Source organism: Glandiceps talaboti, chromosome 23 (assembly GCF_964340395.1).
Source record: "Glandiceps talaboti chromosome 23, keGlaTala1.1, whole genome shotgun sequence".
NCBI classification, from domain to species: Eukaryota; Metazoa; Hemichordata; class Enteropneusta; family Spengelidae; genus Glandiceps; species Glandiceps talaboti.
The window spans coordinates 2,495,942-2,520,844 of NC_135571.1; the positions used below are offsets into that span (position 1 = coordinate 2,495,942).

The following is a 24,903-nucleotide window of genomic DNA, read 5'->3' on the forward strand; positions in this document are numbered from 1 at the left end:
TCCCTATTTGTAAGTATCCAAGAGTGACTGAGTATTTCCCATTCCACCCTTTCCCATCAGTTTACCATACTACATGAGACTGAGTATTTCTCATCCTAGCCTTTCCCATGAGTTTTCCATACTAGTATATATTCCAGAGTGATGGTGCGTGTGTCACTAACACACACACGTACAGTGAAACTCCATTTATGAGGACTTCCCATGAAAATTGTTGTCTAAAAATTCCATTAGACAGAGTAGATACGATGGCATATTTATTGTGTCATCACTATACATATCAATTAGTAGTCTGTGTGCACCATGTCCAACGTTGTTCGTTAACTCCACTAATGGAAGTTTATTATCCGTGAACGTAGTAAAAATTATCTCGTGTCGCGTCATAACCGCTGGTAAAAGCCATCTAATTTGGAATATGCCATGATTTAGTAGATGTTCACTTGACAGAGTAATTATCCATAACTGACATATCCAGGTACTAAGGAGTGAATCATACTTGTGGATATATGTTGGGAATGGCAGTTTGCAGTTTTCTCAGTACCAATAGATTGAGTACAGGTATACTAGGTACATATACACACATGTACAGCACAGTGTATAACTCAAGAAGTTGTATCTCATTGCTGGTCAGTCTAATACACTGTACATGTACATTGTACACGTGTTACCATTAGGCTAGCTAAGTTGATGATAATATTGATGTCGCACAGGTATACATGTACAAATGTAGTGTAGCTAAATGTATACCGGTATGTGTTGTGTTGTATGTTAATAATTTATGTTACATCAGCTACAAAGAGTGAGGTGTTGAGTAACACTGGTGAAGATTGGACTCACAAGAAATGACAGTTTTTCTCATTTTGACTCACAACAACAAAATTTGGCACACTGATGTAGACATATCGTCTATAAGCTAGATGGATGGGTGGGTGGGTGGATGGATGGATGGATGGATTGATGAACTGGGAGATGGATAGATGAAAGGGTGGATGGATGGATGGGTGGATGGATGGATGGATGGATGGATAGATGAAAGGGTGGATGGATGGATGGATGGGTGGATGGATGGGTTGATAAACTGGGAGATGGATAGATGAAAGGGTGGATGGATGGATGGATGGATAGATGAAAGGGTGGATGGATGGGTGGATGGATGGATGGATGGATGGATGGATGGATAAACTGGGAGATGGATAGATGGATAGATGAAAAGATGGATGGATGGATGGGTGGATGGCAGGCTGGCTGGATAGATGGATAGATAGATAGATACATGTAGATAGATAGATAGATAGATAGATAGATGGATAGATAGATAGATAGATAGATAGTAAGATAGATAGATAGATTAATTGCTGGCTGGCTGGATGGATGGATGGATGGATGAATAGATGGATGGATAGATGGATGGATGAACTGGGAGATGGATAGATACATGTAGATAGATAGATAGATAGATAGATAGATAGATGGATAGATAGATAGATAGATATATAGTAAGATAGATAGATTAATGGCTGGCTGGCTGGATGGATGGATGGATGGATGGATAGATGGATGGATAGATAGATGGATGGATGGATAGATGGATGGATGAATAGATGGATGGATAGATGGATGGATGAATGGATGAATAGATGAATAGATGGATGGATAGATGGATGGATAGATGGATGAATAGATGGATGAATAGATGGATGGATGAACTGGGAGATGGATAGATACATGTAAATACAAAAATGGACATGTGAAAACTTACACAAGTGCACTCTGAATTTGTACAATGTTAAGTTCTTGGAATTTTCTACTCCGAATGAAGTATCATGTCATTTCATGGTTTCAATACAGGACATTAAAATAGAGACATATGTAGAACTGTTTATTATTCAGTAACCACCATATTGTGCACACATGCAGACTTTCACTTTATTGTAAAAATCAACTCTACTAAAGTATTATACAGATCATAACATGTACAGGTAGACATACACCAAACGGTACGGTATCTCAACTGATACCAGTCAAACTGTATGACATTCAAAGTAGGTAATATATATTAAAAGAGAATGTCACCCCAGGAAATAATGGTATTTTCATAACTTCTGGTTCTGGAGAGTTATTCCATGATTTCATATCGCACATTTTTTTCGCTAGGTTGGCAATTAAGGAACACCAAATTGAATTTTTTTCACCATCACATTGTTCTTTCACTAGAACAATATTCACGACTCAAAAAGAACATCACAAATATTCAGTGTACATCTATAATAAATATTCATATCTGCTAAGGCCTACTACAAAAAATTGTGTGGTTCTGATTACACTCAATTTTAGAACAGGTGGGGTAAACAGATTTTTTATTTCATTTTCATTATATACTTTTTTCATGTGTGAGTTTTACATGTGGTTCAGGTTTTCCATTGTTTTCCAAATGGTCTCTGTGTTATTTATTTCTTCATATCAGATGTAAAGTCATTACAAATTGGAAGAACAGTTTTAGAGTGTCTTTTTAAGTTGGTGTCAGTTTCCGCATCCACTATTTCTCGTGAGACTTCATAATTTGTGCGATTTCATTATTTTCTATCTCGAATACATAAAAAAAAGGTTTAGGGTCGGCAGTGAAAAACTAGCTGGGGTAAGGCAACCGGAATCAAACAATTATTTTTTTTATGCCTGACACGAGGCAAATTTGACCCACTGAAAGAACAATAGGCAACTTTGACCTACTGAAAGAACAATAGGCAACTTTGACCCACTGAAAGAACAATAGGCAACTTTGACCTACTGAAAGAACAAAGAGGTTCAACTTAGTGTTTCTTAGCAACTGAGCAAAAAAATTATGTGATGAGAAATCATGAAATGACTTTCAAGAACCGAAAGTTTACAAAAACTTCCTGGAGTGGTGTTGCCCTTTAATAAACTCAAATGTATTTAATCATGTGGAAGAGGCTATTTCCCAAAGATGTGGCACAACAATGAAAACAGGATTTCAAGAATGTGATGAGGGTCACCAAACCTTATTTAACTTTCTCCAAAGCACTTCTTAGGCCAAACTGACATCACGATATCGAAAATATTCACCAGACCAAAAATGCTGATCCACAGTATAACCAACAAGTGTTCATCAACTGATCAAGGACACACTTCCCCAAAAATATTTCAATTTCAACTTAATGATGCATATTCTGAATTATTTATGACAAATATGGCCGCTAATTGGTCATTTGCAAAGGTCACAGAATAAAGCAAAGTCCATATATAGATTTCTGTATTTGACATTTGTGCCAGATTTGATTGAAATGGACCAATGCACATCTGAGTACACTATCATGATTGTTGGCTATTTGACCTTGAAGATAGACAGACTTTCAAACTTGCTTGCCTTATGATGACACTATTTTTTTGACAGTGTGTCAGACTAAACTCTAAGGAGAACACTACATGACTGTACATTAGCCTGTCTTACAATGACACCATTTGACAATATTCTCCATCTCAAAACACTTCTTGCAAAGAAATAAAGTATGGCCAGGTACAAGTACACAATATTAAAGTGTGTGTTTAACCAAAACAAACCCAAATAACTGAACTAATATTAAACATTAACAGTTAATGAGAGTTTTATTATTTACCTGTCAATATAGAGACATCTAATTTTCAAAATAAGAAACACTAATTACCAAAACGTCCTTCAAAAGTTGAATCACCTTACAATGAATACTTTGGAAAGTCACGTTTTCATTATGATACATCTATGTATTTATAATCTACACAATGTACATAGTACAAGTACATGTAAATACATGTACATGTACAGTTGTATATGTTTTTTTAAGGGCAGGGCTACATTTTTGTAGGGTTAAAGGCATACGGTACGTCATATACATTTGTATAATATGCCCATAAATATGATGTTTATTATATTAGTATGTGAATGATATGGCTTAAACATAAAATCCAATATGGCCCCCGCTGAATGCAGCGTTGATTCAAATGTGTAAGTTTTGGAAGTGACTACAATTTTTTGTACCACACAAAACTGATATGTTCTCTTACACTTGTATCATTTCTTTTGAAATGACTCCAGAAATTCCAATTTGATGTACAACAAAACCATTTGTATTTTATAATACATGTATATTACAGCAAAGTACCAATGTTAACTTAATCTTATTTTAAAGAAATTCTTGTCCTCTGATCTATAATGTACATAACCTACATATTATATATATATATAAGTGGTTTATTTACCCAAGCATATAAAATGATTACAAAATAATGGTAACAAAAATCAAAAGAGAGAAGGTTAAATGGGGAGTCAAGAAATAGCTTACAGCTAGTCTAGCCTGATCCCCGACATTGTATATTGCGAATGAAAACAATAAGAGGGTTCAGTCATTAAGATGACTGAACACATAACTGGGAGAAAAAAAAATATAAATATAATATACATATACATATACATATACATATACATGTACACACAAAAAACATTTTTACTACATGAGAAAGTCTAATACAATAAACGAAAAGTCAATATTATATATCTGTTAAGCTTGTCTTGGTCTTCCCATTGAGACTTCGATCTTGAGATATGAGTCAAACTGTGTGGGAATTTTGGCTCATTGCCTTGCATTTCACAACATTTTGTTAAACTGTAATGAAGCTTTGGCCAGACAGCAGTCATACAGATTATTACAGATTTGAATAAATGACCATTGGGGAAATGTTAGGTGTAGCGAAAGGCAATGAACTAAATCTCTTGGCAACTTAAATCTAAAGGCTACTTAAGATAGTAACACCCTGAGAAGTCTACGGGTAACTTCTGATAAAGAATGATGCCTCTGAACCAGGCATACAATGTACTTCTCAGTTCTGGATACCTGTATTTTACCTATGCTAGAGGTTCAAAATAGAACAAGGTTGACTTATTTTCACATGTGACTACATTGTATAATAAAAAAAAAATATGTACCTACATGTAACTCCTACACAGCGTTGTTGTAAAATAGTCGACCTCCATTACTTCCGGTGCAACTTTTTGAATCAACGCTGCATTCAGCGGGGGCCATATTGGATTTTGTTTTTATGCCATATCATTCACATACTAATATAATAAACATCATATTTATGGGTAGATTTGTTTACAAACAAATTACAAATACATGTACATGTATGAATTACAATTTCTGTTTCATGAAATATCTATACATTGTATCAATAGAACAATTGCAATTGTTTAGAAGATATGTAAAGGAACACTGGTCGCTGGTTGACATACATGTAACTACTAACTTTGTACATAAGTGTGTACAATTTGTGTAGTAAGTAGCTTTTGGTTTATAAAAATAAAGCTTACCCAATCAAATTTTTTTCATTTTCATTTTTGGCCAAAAATGATATCAAAATATGCAGTCAACATCAACTTCACAACTTTGGAGCTGATATCGCGATTAATTACTGATATTTCGTATTTATGGCATTGATTACAAACTACAGGTATACATTTACAAGTCTTTGGTCTAAGTAAAACTAATAGTTTAAATGTGAATGAACAAACCAGGAAGTAACACTATAAGTAGCTATGAATCATATCCATATTTAACACGATACAATAAAAGCTATCATTATAATTATATATGTAGGCCTTTATGGAGAGTGTTCCTCCTGGTACAGGTACAACTGACCTTGTACAGTACCAAATCACACCATTTATCAAATCAAGTATGTTGTATGTTGTACAACTGTTGACATTAGACCGTGGACAAATGGAACTTGTAACAAATAGGGAAAGTAAACAACTGAATTTGATTAATAACACTTGGCACAGCATGTTGGAAGTACAGAGACTTGTATTACACTCCATCATTTGATTAGAACAATTTTATGTTCACTTTACATACATGTAGTAGTTTATGTTCACAAACATATTTCCAGTTCCCCTGGTATTTCATGTACATGTACATGCAAATGGGCCATAAAACTGATTATCAAACCATGGTGTGCAACACAAGTATCTGAAGTTCCAATGTGGTGCTGTACCAAGTGTTATTAATCCAAATCATTTGTTTACTGTTTGTAACAGGTTCTGTTCGTCCATGGTCTCATGTCGGCAGTTGTACATAAAACATTGTATAAATACAGAAATACAATATACAAAAGCACACCATTGATCAAACTATTATACTGTATAATGTGATATATGGACAATACATTGTACATATATGTAACAAAGATTCAGCTGGTGTGGTCATGATCTAGAGGAATATTGGTTTGCTATACACTATACCTGTTCTGTGTTTCGAGCTCTTCGGAGATGAGGCGCATTACAAATCATCTTATTATTATTATTATTATTAGTTAACAGGAATCAAAATGTTACAAGAGGCATTCAGTTTATATCTGAGCTTGTACGTTATATATATCTTTGCATGACCTGTGCCAATTCCCCACAAAATAAACTTAGACTACCAAATGCCATTGTCTGTTAGACCAATGGAAATAATAATAATAATAATAATAATAATGATAATTTATTCTCAAATTAATGATAATAATACATAGCAGTTTTTTTATATACATTGTACTGTAGAGAAAAAGACTGAAAAATAGTTGGTCAAGCAACTAATCGAGTTCAGCCTCGCTCGTTACAATATTTATACTATTATTTTTTTACAAAATCAGTTATTTGACGTGTTCCTATTTTAAACGCAGTTCATGAAAAACACACTGAGTAAGAAAAATCAATACAAAATTGTAGCTGAAACAGTTCACATGGCTAAATGTGACTATCAAGTCCTTTGGTTACATCAAGCTCTGGCGGTCTTTGATTTTTGCATGAAATGTTCAATGTCTACAGCTTGTCCCAATTCTGTCAATACACATATGATTACTTATTACCTTTATGTTGATGATGTCATAAATTTATTTTTTCAAATGGACCGCATTTTCAGTTTCAATTTAGTACATTATAAAAAAATAGAGCAATATTGATAACAACTATTATGAATAATCAAAATTTAATGATACCTCTATAAAAAAATTACTGTCCTATTTTTTTTTTTAATTTAAGACTATACTTTGTAAGTGACCTCCTTTTCTTATACAGATATGATGACCCTTGAAATGATACGAGTAAAACGTGGACTATCATACAGTTCAATCGTGGACTATCATACAGTTCAATGTATTACTGGGTGAAAAGGAAATGATGCCACCACTTAATGAAATATAGAACTGATGCAATTCAGTTTGATGAGTCATCATTTTAAATATTTGCTGTACATGTCGATAACACCTATACTTGCGTTAAATGTTTGATTTCTTATGTCATTATCACCACTGAGGGCGCTATATTACTGAAATCAGCGTAAATCTTCATGTCTTGCACACCATAGAGGGAGTTGTATATTAAATACTTGATGGGGAGAGTTTCAATCAACATGTTTGAAAAATTGTAATATTTTCAATGTATTTCACTGAAATGTGTATTTCTTCAAAATGAACTTTTTCCAAGAAATTTTAAAATGACCCTCTTAAGGATTTTTCCTCTAAAATTACACTATTTCATGGCGAGTTCCATGTGAAGATTTACAAATGCACCCACATTTTCGATATTAAATGTACACAATGTATGATCAGAAATCTGAGAATCTTTCAAAAGATAACTTCTTGTTCTTTATCTTGAACATGTCATATATGTCATCCTGACATACATGTACCCTAACATCTGTTTCTGAGGGTCTCCCATAATGTAGCAAAACCACAGAGACCACCACTTTTCATGCCACTGGTTTTAAAACATGACACAAGATCATAAGATTATACCGTTCTTGTCTCTCACCAATTAGTACAAAAGAGGTTCATGGTCTGTAAGTTGTAACTCTCCTTTCACGAAAACATTCCAAGGAGTAACGTTGAGTTTTAATTTTTTTTTCAGTAGATATTCAGAAAACACCATGTGGACAGGATGAAATTTTTGACATTTGGATGCGACACATACTTCAATCAGAATAACCATTTAATTATTTACAATTACACATTCAGAATTTATGCATGTATGATGTGGTATAATATTCTGGTAGCCGTACATTTACATGTGTACGCTGTATGCACTATTTTCCGTGTATGCACTGATAAAGGGAATACATAATACATTTGTACATGTACATATGTATGTGTGCATTGGAAAAAAAATATCGAAAATATTGCTAGGCTGGCACAATAACACGTACATGTATGTGTTACCTCCCCAGCAAGGGTTAGTAACTGTAGGACAATGTAGAGGTTAACACCTAATGAGTTATTGTAATACCAGGCTAGCACAGTGTTAATTAACATCAAGCTAATAGTAATACCGGGCATGTACATGGTGTAGCTAAATTGGAAACGATTTCATGAGGTTTACCAGACCAAAATTTTCATATACATGTAGTTCCTTGTTACTGAACATAATATATGTACACAAATGGTTTCATTTCAATACATGGTTCTTCCCGGAATACACTGTTCCAAGTGATGTATTGAAAACAGGAGAATCTAATTAACATATTTAAAAAATGTGACCTTTTGTTGAGTAAAATGCCTGCAATCCAATAATTTTTGTTGAGGAGAACTGAAAGAATATGCTCACACTGAGCTGACATGAGCTTCAAGCAATTTCAATCATTTCTCTCATTCATTCATTCATTCATTCATTCATTCATTCATTCATTCATTCATTCATTCATCAATGGCCTTCACTACTGACTGCACTGGATGTCCTGAGATGACTTCTGTTCGCAATTGGCATTTCGCCAACTGGCTGTTTGCCAAGTCATAGTGGATTGTGACAAAAGTGATACATTGTATGTTTAGTTTGATGTTAAAACACAAGGTACAGCAGCCTACATGTACCTTCAGCTTTTTGTTTATTATTGTACAAAATAATTGTAATATACATGCCAGTCTGTTGTACCCACCACCTGATACATAATTTGCGATCACAGTTCACACAGCAGGGTAACAGTTACCAGCATATTGGCTTCACAGTGGTCAATACATATTGTAGTTACTCACATCTCTTGTGAGCTAGTATGATAGCCAAGGACGGTCACAATACAAAATACAATTTTGGAATTGACGATGTTAGGTATTTACTGTCAAGTTACATTTTACAGACTGAGGTCAGGTCAACAGTTTACCCCCCCCCCCCCCCCCCCCATGATAAGTCAATTTCAAATTCAAGGAGCCATTTTAATCCCCAAATCAACAAATACAAGTAAAAACACAATCACTCACAGCACTGTATTAAAACATACATGATACCGGTATGTATGTCCATACCTGACAACTAATCGGCAACAACATTCCTCCAAGACAGATTTTCTATCCTGTTTCGGAAGGAATACATTAACATTTAAATTGACTTGCCATGTTCATGGTCCTAAAAGAGCATGACGCTCAGTTCACACTAAGAACCGTCATGTAATTAGCATACCGTATAATTATATTCTTTTGTCTAATATTAGTAATAATGATGTAATGATGCATCATTGATGGATACTAGGCGCTATATAAATCTCTTTATTATTATTATTATTAATGTCAAGTGAAACCTGTTTTGGAGGTTGAACTGGGGGGTCAATTTCAACTGGCTGGTCACAGGATTGAACCGACATTAGTCCAAGTTTGGTTGGATAATTTGAGTTGCATCTGTGACGGTATTTTTGAACATTCCTAAATACATGTACCTTATAACTTTATTATTTTGTACATGTTACATGTTATATGACCATCCTTGAATAAAATATTAGCTCACAAGTGACTGTGCAGTTACTATCAGTACATGTACTCTCCTCAGACATATACACAAAAGGCACATGTCATTTGCATGTTTTGCACATGTCATTTGCATGTTTTGCACATGTTATTTGCATGTTTTGTTGGAAGTCTAACTTGTCAAGTTAAAGTTGAAACTTGTCAATTATGTAAGAGATAGTCAACGAGTTCCGGAGGGTTATATGCCAATAAATGAGGGGGCATATATTAGGCACAGGACAACAAAATCTATCTTCAGCATAAATCCTAGTATACCGTAATATTAAAATTGTTCAAGACCTGACTTTAAATTTGCAGATATATTTTTAATGCACGATCATTTTCACTGATTTGTTTGTGAGAAGTACATGCATGTACCATTTTAAGTATTGGTGGCCATAGTGATGTAGGACTGTATGCCAGGTAGAAATTGATCAAAACAGAAAACATTGCAAATTGCTACATTTGGTTGCATTCGTTTGTTATCCATTCAAATAGTAGTGGCCGAGTGTTATAGATGTGCCATAGAAATTGATCAAAACAAGACATTACAAATGACAAATTATACACTACTGTTCGTTTGTCGTAAGTAGCCCTGCAAGTACATGTATTGATGGCTACAGTGTTGTAGATTTCATTCAAATACTTGTAAAATGAGAATTTGTAAGAGTATAACCTAATGCTTAATACGGTTAGTAAGAGCATTAAAAGAAATATTATTGCTGAAAAATTAAATAGTTTTGAGTGTAAAAATGATGCTAACCCTATCCCCCAATTAGGTACATAGTTTAGGGTAAATTTACATGGGTGACCAAACAATGTTTAAACCACTGTAAAATGTAAAGTTTTTGGGATTTTTTTCAATTGGCAACTTTGTGAAGAAATATGTCCTAAAAATATATTAAAACAGAAGACACTGCAAATTACTACATTTGATTGCATCCACATTCAAAAAATGGTGGCTACAGAATTGGGGTCTGTGCTACACTGCTAGAGAGTATTTTACAGGGCACCCTAGAAACACCCTAGAAACCGTATCAAAACAACAGAAACTACCAATTACGCACTACATGTGTTCGGTATCCACGTAGCCACACACAATGTATCTATTTCAAGACAGTCTTGGCAACTGTCCAACTGGCAATATGCCAATTCCCTAAATAATCCACATGTAGTTCTAGGCTCCCTTGTTTACATCCTTACAACTCTCTGCTATGCCTGTAACCCTAGGAATAAAGACACATGGGACACTGCAAATGACAGCACAATTATTACCTAATTTTCATTTCCCAGCAAGATTAATACAATATGGATTAATATATTTTGAGATAAAGAACTTTCTGATAACACATCTGTCTTTTCGCATAATACTGTACAGGGGTTGGAGGAACGGGGTTGTATTTCAAATTGAAATTTTCATATTTTCGTATTTTGGGGATATAAGCTTAAAATCTACCCACTATATTATGTAAGTGTATTTTAATTTATTATGTAAACTGGGGTTTCTAATGAATCAGGGATGCATGAAAGTATCAGATTTTCCTTTGAAAAATTATCAGTTTTTTGAAAATAAAATTTGTGACTGGACATCAGAAGTGTACACATTGCTATAATATTTTAACTTCAAATATTGAATTTCCTGAATGTGATCTTATTTAAAGGGATGTGATGTATTTTTTATACACACAAAATAGAGTTCACAGCAGAGAAGGTTATGGCCCGGAACTAATATTGTATAAATGCACCAAATCGCTCCAAGTTTTGCAGGTAGAAATATATTTCAAAATTCTTCCCCATTTCAGTGAAGGTTAAGGCCAAGGGCTTTTACAAGCAGTTCAGGTAAATACGAGTAATTCCTTTCTTTTGCAGGTAGGAATATTTCAAAATTATGCTTTATTTTTCTCTTTTTTTGCACTACAACATACAGAAATAGCAAATGTGATGTTTGTTTCTGCCTGTGAATGTATGGGATATTAGGAAATTGAGTTCATCAGAAGGTGATGTTTTCCCCAAATGTTGTGTCCTTGGAATTTGCATATGTCCTTGATATTTGCATAAATTTACATAACAATAAAACAGATACACCAACTATGTCTATGTGTTATTTTACTACAGCAGGTACATATTGCACTTTATTGTTTTATGCTCAACTTTTTTCAATAATCAAAACAAATATTCGTAGTAACTATAAGTACATTAAGCATTCCATTTTTGATAAATGTGTACAATTAATAATGGTGAGAAATTCTAATGCATTACAGATACATGCAGTCAAAACTTCAAAACAATTCCATTGAAAGTTTCATTCTTCTTTCGCTAAATAACAGATCATCTTCTTTCATTTTGCGTATACATGTATATACAATGTCTGGTAAGACACAATAAAGGAAACTCACCCGATTACTTCAAATGACAAGATTTGACCAAATACTTCATAGATGTATTGGAGATTTCTACTGAAATACAGACGTACATTTGTACGTTGTAAATGTATACAAATATACATTTGCATTTCATACATGTATATAACATGTACATTGAAAGAATATGGAATATATAATTATGTACAGAAAACAAAATGCATTGTACCACACTTCCCTCATTGTTACCAGGGTTCTAAAAGTGCTACATGTATTTAACCCACAACTACATCATACATATGTACACTGTATGCATGCCCTGTACATGAACCCTGTACTATTGTGCATGATAATTCACTAGGGGGTTCTCCACAAGAGGCAGTACAGGTCTTGGAAGATGTATGGCATGTTGTACTATTGCACAAAATGTAGGTTAGATGACATTGTAGACTAGATGTAGATCATACTGTTGTTACACAGATATACAAATGTACACATACACATATATTTTTGTACATCTGTACATGTATACACAACATGTACATATATCATACTTTGACACATAACACACATGCACACATACATACATACATACATACATACATACATACATATATACATACATACATCTGTACATGTATACACAACCTGTACATGTATCATACTGTGACACATAACACATGCACACATACATACATGTACATACATGTACATACACATACATACATACATACATACATACATACATACACACATACATACATACATACATACACACATACATACATACATACACACACACATATACATACATACATACATACACACACATACATACACACACACATACATACATACATACATACATACACACACAAACATACATGCAAACGTAAACAAACAAACAAACAAACATGTCAAGTTTACAACATGCACACAAAACTCCACTGAAAATACCACACACAATAAACTACTGTATTCAGATATTAAATTGAATGTTGACATTCACTTGAAATTGTTATGACCTTTCTTTCACCCCTCATCACCAACACTGCAGGGAAAGCACATGTACAGCTGGCAAACTGCCAAGGAAATCTAGCAGATAACAAGAGACTTATTTCAATAAATTATAACCCATGAAATGATCTTTCCCAAGGTCATTGTACCCCAATGTAAACAACTTCATTTCTCTGTATACAGTACTTTGCAGTGAATATTAAATATAGATCAGTATTATTTTATTAAGTTATTAATAAATTAGGACTTCATTTGAAGACACTTATTAAATGTCTTTCCATTTCAAGGACAGGTTGGCCATCAATATAGAAATGTCCATATTGTAAGAACACTTTGAAATACATACAAAAGCATATATGTACAAATGTCAGTTTATAATTTACAACCATACATTGCATCATAATTTCATTAGAATATTTTTTACAGTTATTAACAAATTAATATTCCATTTGTGGACATCACTGTCTCCATTTCAAGGACAGGTCGGCCATCAAACTAGAAATCCCTATTTTGTAAAAACAAATAATATATTGACATACATGTACATTTGTACACATATCAATTTGAAATTTAAATCATACATTGTACATTTAAATTGCAAAATAAATTTATTATAATAATAATCATCATATAATTTAAAATTATTAACAAATTAATGCTCCATTTGAGGACATACAATGTAAATGGCTCCATTTCAAGGACAGGTCGGCCATCAAACTAGAAATTCCCATTTTGTAAAAACAAATAATATATTGACATACGTACATTTGTACATTTAAATTGCAAAATAAATTTATTATAATAATAATCATATACTTTAAAATTATTAACAAATTAATGCTCCATTTGAGGACATACAATGTAAATGGCTCCATTTCAAGGACAGGTCGGCCATCAAACTAGAAATTCCCATTTGTAAAAACAAATAATATACAATGTACATGGATATACACGTCAATTTGAAATTGAAATCATACATTTAAATTGCAAAATAAAAGTTGGTCATCAAACTAGAAATCTATATAATTGTAAAAACAAATAATAATATTGACATACATATCATGTCAATTCGAAATTTGGAACCATAATACACATGTACATGTAGTGTGTATAAATTCATTACATTACTTATATATACATTGTAAATGTAAGTATATATAAAATTAGCCTCTACTACTTCTTAACTGTTTTTTTTGTGGCCCTGGTGAGAAATGTAATATTTTATAATTCTTTAATTGCCCAGTAAGCCTGACCTTTGACCTTTGACCTTTGATTTCTAATCTTGACACTAGCCACTATAGTTAGACTTGTAGTAGATTCAATTAAAATGTGGAATGATCCATTACAAACTGCAACAGAATTTATCATAATTTATAATTAATTAATTTTATAATAATTCTATACAAGTTTATAATATTTTGTATGTTTGTAATGTCTGGCAATAAATTAAGATGTGGTATTTTCTCACTTAAAATTTAATCACATACAAATTGTATGTGTACTGACGATTAAAATTTAAAGAAATATTTTCAAATCATTGCATTTTCATATTGTTGTCATTTTCTTACTGATGGATCATACATGTATGTCTGAGCGAAAATATCACAACTGTTTCATTGAGAGTGAGTGTTTTTGTTAAGGGCAGTAAGCAGGTAAAATCAACCGGAGTTCCCAGAGTAATTGAACCATGGTTCCAAAACAAATTTACATTTTATCTGACACTCTGAACACAAATCAATATCAATGTCACATGAAACAAGGAAGTTGACCCACAAAAACTGTTAATATTTGTGTTCACAGTGAGATAACATATCATTGTTTACATGTATTGTGTGCCCATGCTATAACTTAATGTCTGTATATTGTTTACAAGTGTAATTTGTAACAAAAAACACAATAACATGGAGAATCAAAGTAATACGTCACCAAATTATTATAAGCCCTATGTAGCTGATGAGGGCCCATGGTAAAAGGATATCCGAGTACATTAGTAGATATCGGTGCATACAAAACTGCCCTTCTAGTTTTAGCGATGCAATGTTCCTAGTACTGTGAGAGAGTCTATAGTCACTCTATGTTGGTAGTACTAGTAGTAGTACAAATGTACCAGGATTCCCAACCTTAGCAAAAACACTGGATTGGGCAAGAAAAATAATTTGTTGACAGATGTCAGTGTTTACAAAATATACACTGTATTACTGTCATTCAATGCTACACAAAGGTCAGTGACTTCTCTCTGTATTCACTGTAAATCGGTGCCTTTGTAAAGTGCATTGTTGTATAAAACAAGTTGAAGTCTTAGTGGAACTCACGTAAGGAAAGTTGAATGCACATACTTCTAACCAAATTTTGAAAACTATCGTCTTCATTGATAACTACATTGTACTAACTAGTCTGATGTCCTTCATTGAATTATTCAGATCTCTTTCTTTAGAGACCAAGTAGGCATCCAGACTATTGACAACAGGTTCTGTATTTATCGATGAATGAATGTAATTACCAACTTTGTATTACCAGGGTCTACATTTATACTGCCATATAATCAACCTATGTACATTTGTACAATATACGTGTATGTACCCTAATACAGTTAATACTGTGATAGGCTAGCAAGTAATCTATGTACATTGTAACATTGTTGATTAAGTTTATCCACCTACCCTGGTAGTCTGTAGAACAAAAGAACATCTGTATAACTCTAATGCTCAGAACACTAGTGGTTTGAGGTCGATGACATTATTTTACAGATATACATTGTATGTCTGTGTGTGTACTCTAGTCTACTAAACCTTTGTTGAAGCTGTGTCTAGTGGGTACCAGTAAATCACTAATTCCTATTATATAATATGCATTTACTTTAATTAGAATTGTATATCAGAGGCAACAGCACAAGATACATGTATGTCTGTACAATCACAGATGTATTAGGGGACTCACAATGTAGATTCTCTCACCAGTCCTCAAGAGCATCGCTAAAAGGGTTGTTTTGTATGTACTGACATCTACCGCATAATTAGTGTATTCGAATATCCTTGTTCTATGGGATGTCATCAACTCTATGTACATAGGGCTAACCATTTGTTGACATGTTACTGCAGGCATTGCAATAACACGGAGCATCACAGAAACATGTATGTTAATATCGGTGACGCAATGTCTGGTTATGTCATCGGTGAAATTAAAATAAATTAACTGAAAAGTCTGACGTCATGGTCGTTTTAACGCCTTTTATTATGTACGTATCTGTGATTGGCTGCAACCAGTTCTGCTTGCTAGTAAGGGTCAAGTTCGATGCAGACATGGGAGGGGTTGGCCGATGTACGAGGGTGTCCCATCACAACATACAAAATGTACCTTACAGACTAAAGAAATGTCAGTTTTTTTACCTGAACAACAAAATTTGGGGCAAACTGAGAACAGGGTTCTTTGTTGCCAGGTCAGTAAATGATTGCTGGTCATCACCATTGGGTTAGCAATGTCGGAAAGTGATGCTAGTCCCAAAGCTAGTACAAGGTAATATCCAGCCATGCATTATGTTTATGGTCATTGAGTTCAGAGTTAAAAATATATGTTTACAATTTGAAGTAAAAGGTGCTACAATACAAATCAATATTGTTTATTTGCTACTACAAATAACTAATGTTATCCAAAAGATCTGTGCACCATATGTTTCCTTTATCTTGCTAGCTACATGTAGTAGAAGTAAACAAATGTACATGTATACACCTGTTGCATTTTAATGATGTAATCTTTGGGGTTCACTGACCTCAAAGTGAATGTTGTTTGATTGTCACTCCATGAAGTAGTTCATGTACAGTGTACAGAAGTTAGTATAAAGGGCCATGTTTCGATCCCTGGTCATCACAATAATGTTATCTTAATCAGGGTAACCCCGGTCGTCACATGGATTGTTCTTTCATTGAAGACTACATTTGTAAGTTTTCTGTAGCTGTGCCCATGTGCTCCACCAACTACATGCATATCTATGCTCTGCCAAGCAATCCCATATGAAACCTAGATTTTACAGCTACAAATGTACATTGTATGGCCATTGATTTCAGACCAGTAACAGGGCTAACTCACTTTAGGGAAATTACTAATTATCACATGGTGATATTGCTTGTCAATGTACATGTATAATGTAGCTATTATTCAGACTAAATCTACAGTGTTAGAATTTGAAATGTTTTGACTGAAGACAGCCATGGCTAAAATCAAAACTGACCGTTTAAATGGATGCCACAATATGGATGAGAAATGGCTATTTATTTTGGAATTTTAACTCATAAAACAACTTTACTATGTTTTGTTTACCTGTACTTACTGGAGTTTACTCTTAAAAATTTAGCAATAAATAATACATTTTAAAATAAATGTAACAATAGAGTAAATAGTACCAGCTTCTCTTTTGACATACTGGTTGATTCTGTACCACTAGTGAAAAACAGTGCTAATACAAAATCAATATTGAGCGACGATCGGCCTGATTGTTTTGTTTTGTGAGTCAAGTTTAAAAATACCAGTCTGTCACCATCATAGCAGGAAATACCAGAAGTGTGATGCTGAATGATGTCATTGTCAATATATGTAGGAGGCATTAATTATGCACCTGGGTGGAGGAGGTACACTTAGACAAATGACTCAACGACCAGTTTTGAAAAATCAGAAATTGATATTCTGTGTAACTGATTTATGCTTACAACAATGCATACTCGCATGTAATCAATACTCACTTAGGAAAATATAATTTCCTACAAATGTTTTTCAATAAGGTATGGGAAACCCTGCAGCAGGATGGGAGAGGGAAGTGAGGGAAAGAAAGAGGGGAAGTGAGGGAACATGTACATGTAGGGGAAAAGAGAATAGGGAGAAAAAGGGAAGAAAGAGAGTGAGATATGTGTAGATTGAGGGGTTGATATGGGGTGTTTGGTAAACTTGCATATCAATACTTATTAGGATAACAATTAACACTGATTGGTAACCCTGGTAACAGAAGATGAAAATCTGATTTCACTTAAAAGATTTCAGTAAAACCATTGTTGGACCTCAAATTCCAGAGAGTGGAATGTAGTAAAATGTCAATATATAAATTTGACAAGTAATATAATGTTAGCAGAGAACACTGCATTGGTAAACAATTTGAGGAGAACACAAACAGGTAAATGCATGTACATGTACAATGTACAATATATATTGGTGTATTTGTCAGACTATACACAATGTCACATGATTCAATGTCCATGTACCTTGACCTTTGACCTCTTTTTCAGTGAGGGCAGGGGTCATTGTCTAGACAATGGGTAATCCACTTACATTGTACATGCCAATGACTTCTTTGTTGAAAGATTAGAACCTTGCACATTCCTAAGGCTGGACACTTGCATGTACATGTAGGCAGGGAAAGGGGAGGGTGGGGGGAGGGGAGGGGTACTTACATTGAGCAATATACCAAGCTACATGTAAATTAAGCATGGGTATGCTGTATGAAATGAGTGGGGAGGGGGGAGGGTATACCTACATAACTGATCAGAAACAAGTTTTGTAGATTGTACAAATACACATGGAGCTACCCAAAGCCTGGGTATACTTTCAGGCTGTTTGAGTCTGAAATGAGAGGGGAGGAGAAAGGGAGGCTATGTCCACTGATCAACAAAAAAACTCTGTGTACATTGCGCAAATGCAGCTACATGTACCCAGAGTATACTTTCAATCTGCTTGAGTCTGAATGAGTGGGGAGGGGGAGGGGAAGGTACATGTATGTGTTCATTGATCAACAAAAAGCACTGTGTACATTGTATAAATGGAGCTACCTATTTAGGGGTGTACATGTGCTATTAGTATTTAGGCCTTTTCAGTCTGAAAAGTGATATATTGACAAGGAGTTGTTGAGAAAGCATTCAGAACAAAGATACATACATGTACACCATTACTGTTGAAAACATTTAACTTAATTAATGGGTGTCCGTTGATTTATAGGGGGTTCTCACTTATGTAGGTAAGACTAGAATCTACTCAGAGTTAACTCAACTGTCTATTAAAGTAAGAACATAAAAGAAAATATGAACAATCAGCCTCAGGGGTGAACAAATCATTTTGTGAACTGGTGGTCCCCAGACCAGTGCCTTAAAAAATCCAGTGGTCCTGCTGAAAGAATTAGTGGTACAACGACAAGGTAAAATGTGTGTGGTCCGCCCAAAAAAATTGCTAGTCCTGGACCCAGGACCAGTGGATTTGTTCACCCCTAAACAGTAATGTCAGCTCTGAGTCCAGTTACATTTAGGTACAAAGGGGTTTAGAGTTGACTTACCTTTTGTGTCTGACACAAATTCCATTATGATTTCATTATGTAAATGTATTTAGTTTCCTAGATCTTGGAGGAATTATCAGTATAATTCCTCCAAGCCTAGATAAAGAGGGTTCTAGGGTTAAAGTTCAGGATTGCTGCTAAATGATTGGAACAAATGAAGGATATGCTAATATTGGATGACTTTGGTATGTGATCTGTGTCAGGTACAATAATTCAGTGTGAATGGAGTCCCAAATCCAGCTTTTTAGTTTTAGTACTTTTACTACTTTCAGAGTGAAACTCACACTTGTACATGTAGTCTGAACACAGTATTACATTGTACTCTAAATTATAAACTGAATTACACAGCTCAGAGAGCAATAGAAAACCAACAATCAGTGCATTGCATGATATCCTGCACTGTCGAATACAGACAATGCCTTACTACCTTACTACTAGTACTACACATATGACAAGGTTAAATGAATATGAAAATCTAAGAATAGTCACTCCTTAGTCTTAAAATTAATCTGGATGCCAATGTGGTCTCTAACTAAACCAGTGTAGTGGAGGCGTAAGTTGTAATGATACCGTATAGGCACTAGACTATCTTAAAACTAGTGTTAGTCAACCATATCAAAGTATTTGTACATTTGACAGCGAGCTCTTTCAAGTGTAGAGTACAATGTACTTGATAGACCACTGTTCTCTCTTAACAAGGTTAACAGGATGACTGTTTAGCACTTAAGTTCTTCTGAGTGCCTGTTAATAAATGAAAATCATTTCCAAACCCTTAGATACAATTAGAACAGTCACTACATGAAAAATGCATCGTCGTGTGTAAAATGTACCATACAAGTATCAGCTTGGTATAGTGTTAAATTTAGAGGAACAGTGGTACTGGCACGGTGTGTCATGTCCGTTACTCTTGAAGAATTGTCATCTAATATGATTTACATACATGTATTGCATCAAGGTATTAGTTCTTACCATTCATCCTCAATGACACATACATTAGCTGCCAAAATGGGCAAACATATACACAGCCTATTACTACACTTTCAGTTTGTTGACCTCAAAGAATGTACACATGTATTGTTATTACTTGTAAACTATTGCCACATCTATACCTATCGAATGACACATTCAGTAAGAGATATTGCCAATCTCAGAGTGTACATGTGCCTTGGGTTGAATGACCTACTGGTTATTAACCCTGTTGTTGTTGACTAGTGTATCCTGTCTCAAATCAACTGAGTGAGGGCCTCCTATTTCAGCCTGGTGTTTAGACTCATGCCTGTCATCATACAGTTCATGTAGATGTAGCCAGCAAAAGTCAACTGAATGAGACTTGGAGACGGTTTCCTATTTCATGGCTGGCCCAAGTCAACTGAGTGAGGGCCTCATATTTCACCCTAGTGTTATTCTGTATTTACCGTACATACACTAAGTAATACATGTCTTTATGAAGTTTATCATACAGTTAATTTGTGATTTATATAAACCATCCAACAGGCATTGCCCAATAACAAGAAGAAGGTTCAATGTTACTAAACTGTTAGTGCAAAAGGAAACAGGATTACCCAAGGAAAACCTGGATTGTCAAACTGGGGTTCCCAACAAAATGTATGGTCCAAGCTATCAATATCATCAATATGCTAATTTTACCTGCCTGAGTCACTAGACAAGCAGTGACAAGTTCATATGTTGTAAGTATTTTCCAGCTGAATGAAGAAAAATATTGGAGAATGACATAATCATGCATAATCTATGAAGGAATGGGAAGAATATTGGTGATTTGGAATGTTTTGAGAACAGCAGAACCATTGCCATAGATACCGACTGTTGTAAAACAACCACAGTATATACAAAACTGTAATCAATATTTTCAGTTCAAAGACAATAATTTGACTTACAAGTGCATGCTACAAATTGTATAATCATGCTTTCCCAGTGCATATATCAGCTATAGCACATGAAACTACACTTTACTCTTCCCACATGTCCTGTTACTAAGTAACATAATTTATGCACATAGATGCCTATTTATTAAATCTCATTTGCATAATTTATTCTTATTTTGTAAATTTACAATATTGCTTTTTAAGCTAATTTAAGTACAAAAACATGAGTGACCTTTCTAAATAATCATACACAAATTTAGAACTATATTACAAGTTATATTTTTAAAAATTAACATAAATTAACATAAATTAACATACATTTCCATAATATTGATGTCGACTTTTTCTTGTCTTTCTATTGTGAAAATGAATGTCTTTGGACTGGATTTATGTGTGAGTATAAGATATTGGTAATCAATAGATATATTGGTAATTAATAATTTTCTAAAGCTGTGAAAATCATTATTTCACAGGGCTCCAATTTATATGCAGTTTGATCCAAGTGAAATGTTTGAGCTACAATTTTCTATTGATTTCCAACGATCTGAACTAAAATTGTGACAACATTGTATTATTAATATTCATTTCTCAAAATTCAGTCTAAAATTAAATCAGTATTGAATTAAAAGTTACACAGAAATACCCAAATGTGTTCAAACCATGTTATATGTAGTTAGAATGAGTTGCGTTTGGTGGTGGGAAGTGGTACATTCCAGTATGTGTACATGTGCATACCAAGACATCAATCAATGGGAACAAATGGCAGACACATACATCTGTATGCTGATACTTAGTTTGCAATCTCAGCTGCTAAAGTTTGATAAGCTTTCTTTATTTCATTACATTTTGTCATTTGTAGATGGCTATTTAGCAAGTGTTACTGTCAGATATTTCAATAATATACTACAAGTAGAAGACAAAAGTGTGTCCTCACCAGTTATTTCAAATTTGTAGAAGGATAACAAATTACTAAGAAACCCACTACAAGCCGCTTTTGTATGGAATAACTACTGAGAGAGAGAGAGAGAGAGAGAGAGAGAGAGAGAGAGAGAGAGAGAGAGAGAGAGAGAGAGAGAGAGGATGACGATGATGATAGTGAGTAGAGAGAGATGATGATGATGATGATGATGATGATGATGATGATGATGATAGTGATGATGGTGATGACGGTGATGATGATGATGGTGGTGGTGGTGGTGGTGGTGGTGGTGGTGGTGTTGGTGAGATTATACAAATAAGTTTTTTACTCATGTTGTAGTACATGTAGTACAACAATGTATACAGTATACAAATAATGTGGATGCATTCCAGGGGTGAACAAATCCACTGGTCCTGGGTCCAGGACTAGCGATTTTTTGGGGCAGACCACACAAATTTTACCTTGTACCACTAATTCTTTCAGCAGGACCACTGGATTTTTTAAGGCACTGGTCTGGGGACCACCAGTTAACAAAATGATTTGTTCACCCCTGCATTTCTTCTACATTCTATATACACGTAAGTGTTCTCATATTGTTTCACAGTTAAAACTATAATTTGCATACATTTAGAAGGGTGTTCCTGTACATTTTTGGTACGTACAATAAATTATGTCATCGGATCGTTCATAAATTATATCCTAATACCAGGTTTGAGTCAATAATACGTTTTAATATGCAGAAAGAAATTACACCCCAAAAACATATAAACTCTGCCTCTGCCCCTTTAAGTTGAGTTTTAAAAATTCTAAGGATTAAGGACTGGGTACATCCAACATACGAACTAAGTCAGCGAAAGTGACACGCGTGATGTATGTACTATACTACCAAGCAATTCGCGGAAGTAGGTTGACAGTTTCTCACTGCTGAACAGACCTAAAAGGTCATTGACCGATGATGGCGAGAAATGCAGAATAACACATTTGGTCCAAAGTATCACTCGTTCCTTCACACTACTGGTGTATTTTATTAATACATCAGTAGAAAGAAGCATGTCGTCACTAGTTATGGAAGAATAACAAATTACAACCCACGCAGAAATGTCTCGCCCAATGTAGCATCACCGTTCCGACACTGATCTGTGATCAATCATTCGAGACCACACTCTCCATCGCGATCGGTGTTAAAAAATGCTGGAAACGCGCTTTCTGGTTATTATACAGGCCAAATAAATATGCATGAAGAAAAAACCTTACCTTAAATATCCCAAATGAGCAGATAATTCCTTTCTGGTCTTGATTATGACGAAATATTGTCGAATATTTCCTAGATGTCGACGCGAACATGCACAGCTGATCGCAGTAGATTTCAATATGGCGGCTGAATACGAATTAGATGACGTCACCGATATAATTACTTGCGTCTTCCGTTACATTTTCTCGTTAGAATGGTCATTGATTTCGGAATATATCCTTGTTATTCTGCGTGGTCAATGACGCCAAGTCAATTCTAGGTTGCTATGAAACATCAACCAAATATGCCGGAAATACAATCACAATAACACATCGATAAAGAAAGTAAACAACAAATGTAAGGTTGAGGGCGGTATTCATGAAGAAAATATTTTGTTGTCTCTGTATCTTGTAGGTCTTTGTCTGTAGTAGTCGACACGGCCAGGCAGTGGGGTTAGGGTTAGGGGAACCATAAAACAAACAAACAAGTATGCCAAATATCTAACAAACACACAAACACAAGTACGCTAGAAAATTTAAATCATGGTATACGTGAATAAATGGCAGGCCTAAAAAAACTGTGTGGTTCCGATTACAATTTTAGAATAGGTGGGTAGGTAGATTTTTTTATTGTATCTTTTTAAAATCTTTTTTAATGGGTGAGTGTCTACTTGAGGTAGTTATGTTTTCCGTTGTTTCTATATGGTCTCCATTGTAATTAGTTTCTTTTCATCAGATGTACAGCCATTACAGATTGGAAGAACAGTTTTACATTGTCTGTTTTAAGTTTGTCAGTTTTCCGCATTCACCATGGCACTATTACTTACGAGACTTCACATTTTTTGCGATTTTACTATTTTTCTCGAATACATGAAAAAAAAGTTGAGTCGGCAGTTAAAAACAAGGTGGGATTGGGTAACCGGAACCATTAGGCCTCGAGACAAAAATAGCATGAGTAACATCGGTATATTGCTAACGTTGAGCTTACCTCTAGACTAAGTATTGTGTTTTTAACAAATAAAATAATAACAGTTCTTTATTTCCGATAGATTAAAAAGTATATAACTGAAAAGTATAAAACCACAAAATATACATTGGATCAGACGTGGAAATGACAACAATACTATAAGACAAACAAACTTTTATCGAGTTTGACCTCACTCAATGCAGTTTCAGTTACCCAGCCAGACTCGCACTCTTGTCGTTGAGGGCTCAACCCCCCCCCCCCCCCCACCCTCTGCTAACGGTGAAGCCCTTAACGACAAGACTCCTGGATATCGAGACTACACTCAATGAAGCTTGGAAAATTGACAATTTATACAAGTTACAACAACAACAACAACAACAACAACAACAACAACAACAACTTACAAATAATAATGATAATCATGA

The 24,903-nt window shown here is 34.4% G+C and overlaps 1 protein-coding gene across 1 annotated transcript in view; it reads right to left on the minus strand.

Moving 5' to 3' along the window:
* LOC144452829 (bcl-2 homologous antagonist/killer-like) overlaps positions 1 to 23,653 on the minus strand; it is a 40,888-nt gene extending 17,235 nt beyond the window's left edge. The window contains exon 1 of the mRNA XM_078143996.1: positions 23,536 to 23,653. The gene's annotated coding sequence lies outside the window, so the exon portion shown is untranslated. The remainder of the gene's footprint in view (positions 1 to 23,535) is intronic.
* Positions 23,654 to 24,903: the final 1,250 nt, after the last annotated feature.